Raw genomic sequence first — 6,634 nt, 5'->3', positions numbered from 1 at the left:
GAAAGAAACTGTTAGTATGGCATCTTTAGTTGTTCTCTTTTGGGCTTGCTTGATTGACAAAGAGATATTGCAAAGTCAAGATGTGAATGGTTTCCCCATGCTCAAGGCTGGGGCTCTTAAATTCTTCACAATGTTTTGGAACCAGATCCCTAAACATTTTGCCATTACTTTGATCCCGTCTTCAACCATTATCTGTTTGAGCGTGGCGGCCCTCGTCGGGCGGGCATGTGAGAAGGGCGTCTCTCGATATCGGCTTTTGAGGCAAGCCTTTTTTCCCATCATCCGGATATCTTGGCAAAGGAGGTAACCGAGTTTTGGCCATATGCATTCCAGCTCCTAGCCCAACTTGTTGAGCTCGATGACCACCCATTCATCTGAACTACATGCACTCTTTACACGACTACATGCACTCTTTACATCCGAACTACATGCACTCTTTATACGACTACAAAATCACCGCACAATGAAGTTTCATAACTCTTTTGTGATATTTATTTCACTTTTTCTCATCAAGCACGGGCCAACTAGGCTTGTGGATTCCATTAATTCAGTTCATCCAAATTGTAATTTGTTTGTTACCATTCTTGAGACTTTCTGGATACCTACTCTTAGGCTGATCACAGGATCCACTGAGTTGAAGTTGACTTCGGTTGCTTCAACCAAACTTATTTGTGAGTCCCACTTCTCTTGGATGCTTCAGCTGCAACTATTTGTGGCGAATCTTTGGATAGTATTGTCACTCTTCTTTCCGGGCGAGAACAAAAAACAGTTGTTGAGGAGCCGAAATGCCGGATATAAGGGGAGGCGTGGGGTATCTTTGCCACTTTTGTCCCGCTTCACAATGCTGGAAAAAAAAGATGAGGATCCTGTTAAGGAAATTAAAGATCCAAAAGAGTTCTTGGTGAAATCACTGGCAAGACTTGCATGCACATCTCCTGGGAGGTATCCAGCAATCATCCAAGAGTATCTTGACCCGACTAATCAAGGGGCGTTGATCCAGCTTTTTGCCAAGTACAATTGCTCCATTGTTTAAGTAAGAGACTCTATCCCCGACATTTATTCTTTATTATGAGTATGTGTAGTATTTCACTAGGCTTACGGTTCACTCATTGAATATTTCGTACTTTTGTTTTGCTACTTTTTACTACACTCAAATTATTACAATGGATTAGGGCCTGTTTTAGGTTCATTTAGTACAGAACGTCCTCTGTTTCTTTACTAGATGGGTCTGTCCTCTTCCTAGGCTTGGAAGTTATCTGCATATGAATCTGTAGAAGAAATATGCAACTTTCTTTGACAAGTCATCTTTAGTTGCGTAGTAGTAAGGCTGTAGGGGTGAGCCTAGAGCTTGAGAAAAGGCTAAGGCGCATTTTTTGACTGCTTAGTTTACTTTAGGTGTGTCAATCACGTCATCTACTATCTGGAAAGCGGATTTCTGAGAGCAGATTAGATGCAAGGAGGGGAGCACCCTAAGGTATGTGACATACGCTTAGTCTAGAATAGATACACTTAGTCTAGAATGGTGTAATGCCAAATTTGTGAATCTGAAAAATATTTTAATTTCTTTATGTTGGGTAATATTAGATGCCCCCTATGGTGCACCAACCAAAGATCACATGAAATATAACGTTGTTTTGGTAATAGGTATGGGAATTGGTGCTACCCCAAAGATCACCATTGTGAAGGACACATGAAATGAAGGCTAATACAATACCACTGTTTCTGGTTTTCTGTAAGTCTTCAATATTTCAACTCCTATCAAGCGCTCTTATGCTTATTGGATATTTTAGAAGTGTGATTTGATAATACTAATCTAGAGAAGCAATCAAGTTCTACAACAATCTGGCTGATTCTGTAAGTACTAATGGAAGTCCCTTGTATTGCTAAACAGGTGTTCAATGTGAACTTAAAACAAGCTGCCTAGTTCAGTGCCATCCCGTGGGGGATGATGGCCATTTTGGGTTACATTGCAGGTGTTGCCTCGGATGCCTTGATCAAGAAAGGTCATCAACCGATCACTTTTGTGCGGACAATCATGCAGGTAACTTCCTATGCAAGTATTTAATTACTTTAGCAAACAAACATGTCTAGATCAGTTCCTTCCAACTATAGGTTACTAGGCGTATTGAAGTCTGGGTCTATGAAGGAAGTTAAACTTGAAGTCTCAACAATCGATAGCTGATAAAAAGCGAGTCTATTGGAACTAAATACTTATAAGCAATGAGTTTAAAGTCAGGTACAACACAACAATGTTTTTTGCTTCACCTTGTGTTTCATGACTTTCACCCCTATATTTAACATAATTAAACTTAACAAACTTTCTATATTTGGCAGTCAATTGGTTTCATTGGACCTGGACTGACACTGCTTTGCTTAAATTATGTGAAGACACCTGCCTGGGCAGATGTGCTTTATACTGCAGCCCTGAGTTTTAGCTCATTCAACCAGGCTGGTTTTCTCCTCAGCATGCAAGTAAGTTATCATCTTCATCTACTTAGTTTTGTACAACACGGTATTCGACCGTGTGTAATGTGTTCTTGACCACGTCCACTTTCTGACTTCCTTGATACACCTTGCATTTTACTTAATTATCATAAAGTTGGTGTGTGTTTTTTTGAGACAAATGGCTTGAAGTCTGTACTAGCTACTATTATATGTTGGCTTTCTTATTATCGGGGATATAGCTCCTCGATTGTGTTGGATTTCTTCATTGTCTGTTTATTTAAACATTCCACCAAACTTTATACTTTAGAACATACATGCTTACAATTGTAGGATAATATACTAAAACAAATTTTGCAATTCTTGGCTGTTCTCATGGCAACAGGAATCACAAATACAGTTGGTACATTTGTTGCAATATGGTTAGATTCAATTAATGCCTTCTTTGCTATGTTGCTTGTTAGCCTTTTGTTTTGTCTGTTATGTCTTTGATCTTGGATTCATTGTTTCTGGCTTTAATTTGGCTTGGCATTTTGACCCTTGCAATATATATATAAATATCTTTGGAAGCATTGATGTTAAAAGGGTATCTTGATTTAAGGAAGAACAAAAGAAAGGAGTTGACGTTAAAGAGTGGTGAGTATGAAGGAAATAAAGTTGTCGGTTTTTATTTGTTACTTTGATTGAATTAGTACTATTTTTTTTTTGGTTTTCCCATTCTTGACACTCCTCGGTTCATTAAGAGAGGTTGTCTGAGTGAATTTATGATCACTTGCTTTGTTTACCACCTACCAACTCAGCTTTCAAGGGGAATTACTGTCATCAATCAATACCTCTTACTTTGTTTTATAGATCTTATGGGAAAAACTCCTCCATCTCGAACTGAATTGAAAAGAGAAAAAAATAAGTAATAAGAGAGCTTAAAAGCCTATCATAAGAGAGAGGATGAGAGACTAAGAGAGAGGGTGGGAGCTTAAAATAAGTAACAAGAGAGCTTAAGTTGTTTTGTAAGAATTTATTATTTCTTTATTGTCTTTAATAATAAATCCACATTAGAATGCATCTATTTGTTAGAAATGATGATGTTGATTAGCGTTCAGGGGTGAAATACCGATCTTGGGTAAGAGATTGGTTTTGGGGAGCTACAACCTATTACGCGTATTTTATAGTTTCTTAACGTCTTGTTTTTATGAATCTAACTTACACAAATTTTACTTACTATTGATTCTCTCTATTTTCGTAATTTCGTTTTGGTGCCATTGGTCTGGTTGCAGGTGTCGATGACTTTTATGATTGCTAGAGGAAGGACAATATGAGAGATCAAAAGGTTTCGTTTTAGAGCTATTAGGACTTATTCTATCTATGTATTTTGTTTACAAAAGACTTGATGAGTTTATTGATTGTTATTGTATTTTTGGTTATTATCTCATTGTTGAATACAATGTAATCAAAGTTACGACTTGCGACTTATGAATGAATTATGGAGTATGTTTGGTTTAAGTGTTTTCTTTCTCGCTATTGTACCCAAGTGTATGTTTAAGTTTTTAGTGGGATGGATAGGTTGTGTATAATATGTGGGATATATGTATTCTAGAAGCAGGTGGCAGGAACGATTGGGGCTAGAATATTTAATTTTTTTTTCCAGATGTTTCCAAATTTAGCAACGGTTGCGTATCCGTTACTAATGGAATCATAAGTAACGATTCATTATCCGTTAAAATGAAAATTGCTAACACTTTTATTTGTTGGAAATGAATTAAGAACAAAATTAATAACTGTTATTAATAATTTACTAACGGTTGATAAGTGTTGCTGAAATTAATTTTAGTAACATTTGTTAACCGTTGGTAAATTTGCTTACACTTTATAACCGTTACTAATATCCGTTACTAATATTTGTCACGCTTTTGTGTCGACGGAAAATAACCGTTACTAATATTTTTAGTAACGGATGTACATCCGTTACAAATAAGCTGTTATGGTGTAGTGTTTTTTGCTTGAGGACAAGCAAACTGCTGTTTGGGGGTAGTGTGATAAGCACCCAAAACTGTAATATTAAACCCCGAGAGACATAACATTTTAGTCAATTATGTGTTTAATAATCATGAAATAATTATATTTTCGTACTTTTGCAAGTTTCCGCAGTTAACGTGAATATAATAATAAAACATGCATCAAAGTACGGGAATACTGTGCATACTTGAAGTCTTCCCACTCAGCCCCAGTGAAGCCAACATAGCCTGACTAGAGTTGAAGATTTCAAAGGGACAAAACCAGTGCAGAATGGGTCCACGTGTAAAGAAGCAGCAAACTTCCGAAGCTCACATCTTTCAAACCTGGACGTCGAGTTCGGAAAGTGAGCTGCCAGAATGACTAGGGTGACGAGCTCTACACAAAGACAGAAAGTTGTAAAAATGCTAAAATCTGGGTCGCCACTGGATACAGCGTGGACCCACTCTGTGGGCCCCAAAATGCATGACGGGTCAGTATAGGTAGGTAGCAAGTGATGGTCACAATTGTGTGCCACCTTGCAAGAGGAAAAGACGAAACAAATCAATTCATGAATTGATTTAACAAAAAGACCCAAATTAAAGCAAGATAAGACAAACTTTGTATTACAAAGTTTGGATTGTTGCTATTTGAGTAAAAACAAAACATGTAAATGGGGGCTTCACGAGAGGAGACCAGGCTATATATATGAGAGGGGGACCTTACCTTTGTGAGTTTTAGTTTTAGTTTTAGCTTTTCATTTTCCTGCTTTCATTTCCAGTACGTTGTCTTGCTTTCCCTTCCAGTAGCTTTCATACCAGCATCAGTACTGTAAGTCCTTTTACTTAATAAAAGTCAGTTCTTTTTTAGTTAAATTCCTGTTCTTCATTAACTTATTTATTGTATACAACAAGTTCAATTAATCATTTAATGACCATGAGCTAAACCCCCCAGGGGAGGGTTAATGATGCTTGTGTGAGGATCCGGATTGACATTTTAATGTTCCAGAACCACTACTTAGGAATTAGGTGTAGATTATGCATCCTGTCCCAAAATGATTGAGACTGTCCAAGTTTGGAGTGCTGATGCTCCAGAATAGTCTCGCAAGAGACCCAAAATGTCTCGCACACGACTCTATAGTGTCAGATAGCTCTCTAATTTGTCCAGCTGATGTAGAATCGAACCAGGAGCTGAAATGATATTCCAGAGCTGAAATATTAGTTCAACTCCTTATGCTAGTGAGATGAGCTCAGAGATGCGTGCATCTCACTAGGGATCGATACTCGTCGCTGTCTAGGGTTTGTCTATGAACTCGAGATGGATTAGAGCTGTAGTGATATGGTATTATAACTGTTGAAACTAATTCTTGCATGAGAACGGTTAACCCTTTTCATGTTTCTCTATCTCTGTTTATTTACGTAGAAATCAATCGTTATTATTTTATTTTATTTGCGATTACCGTTAATTTACTTAAACCAACTAAATATCCTAAAATCCTATTCACTAAAAGTTGTAAATCCAGTTTTGAACCTTGCTGTGCCCTAAGGTATGGACGATCCTTTACTCGACCTATCCTTCAAACCCACGTGAGTAAGGTAACTTGACTAAACGGACGTTTACGGACTTTAGACTTTGGACTGCGGACTTCGGACTTTAAAAGAACTAAAATTGGAAATTATCGTTTATCAATAGCATATCTCAACTAGAGTACTCTCGTATACTTGGCCTGACATAGCATACTCTGTGAGCAAGCTGAGTCGATATACGAGTAATCTTGGCAGAGATCATTGGGCTGCCATACTGAGAGTTTTGGGATACTTAAAGTATACGAGATATCTAGCCGTTCCAGAAGGGTACTGCGATGCTAATTGGATATCTGACACTAAAGACTCAAAGTCTTCAAGTGGATATGTCTTTACACTTGGAGGTGTAGCTGTTTCTTAGAAATCCTCAAAACAAACGTGCATGGCGAGGTCCACTATGGAATTAGAATTCATAGCATTGGACAAGGCTGGAGAAGAAGCAAAGTGTCTTCAAAATTTCTTAGAGGATATTCCAAACTGGGCTAAACCTATGCCAGCAGTGTGTATACACTGTGACAGCTAATCTGTTATTGGTAGAGCATAGAGTAGCATGTATAATGAAAAGTATCGACACATCCGTCGTAGACATAACACCGTTAGACAATTGCTCTCAAATGGAG

At 37.7% G+C, this 6,634-nt stretch overlaps 1 pseudogene across 1 annotated transcript; it reads left to right on the top strand.

The window, feature by feature from the left end:
- Positions 1-358: 358 nt before the first annotated feature.
- LOC147509897 (exportin-2 pseudogene) lies at positions 359-3,916 on the top strand (annotated as a pseudogene). The gene is made up of 5 exons (XR_015215968.1): positions 359-1,033; positions 1,892-2,041; positions 2,113-2,236; positions 2,335-2,472; positions 3,717-3,916. The product of XR_015215968.1 is annotated as an exportin-2 pseudogene (transcript).
- Positions 3,917-6,634: the final 2,718 nt, after the last annotated feature.

This window comes from Coptis chinensis, chromosome 3 (genome assembly GCF_015680905.1).
Source record: "Coptis chinensis isolate HL-2020 chromosome 3, ASM1568090v1, whole genome shotgun sequence".
Taxonomy (NCBI): domain Eukaryota; kingdom Viridiplantae; phylum Streptophyta; class Magnoliopsida; order Ranunculales; family Ranunculaceae; genus Coptis; species Coptis chinensis.
The sequence above is the reverse complement of the archived record's forward strand: the minus strand, read 5'-3'. Positions and strand labels throughout refer to the sequence as shown.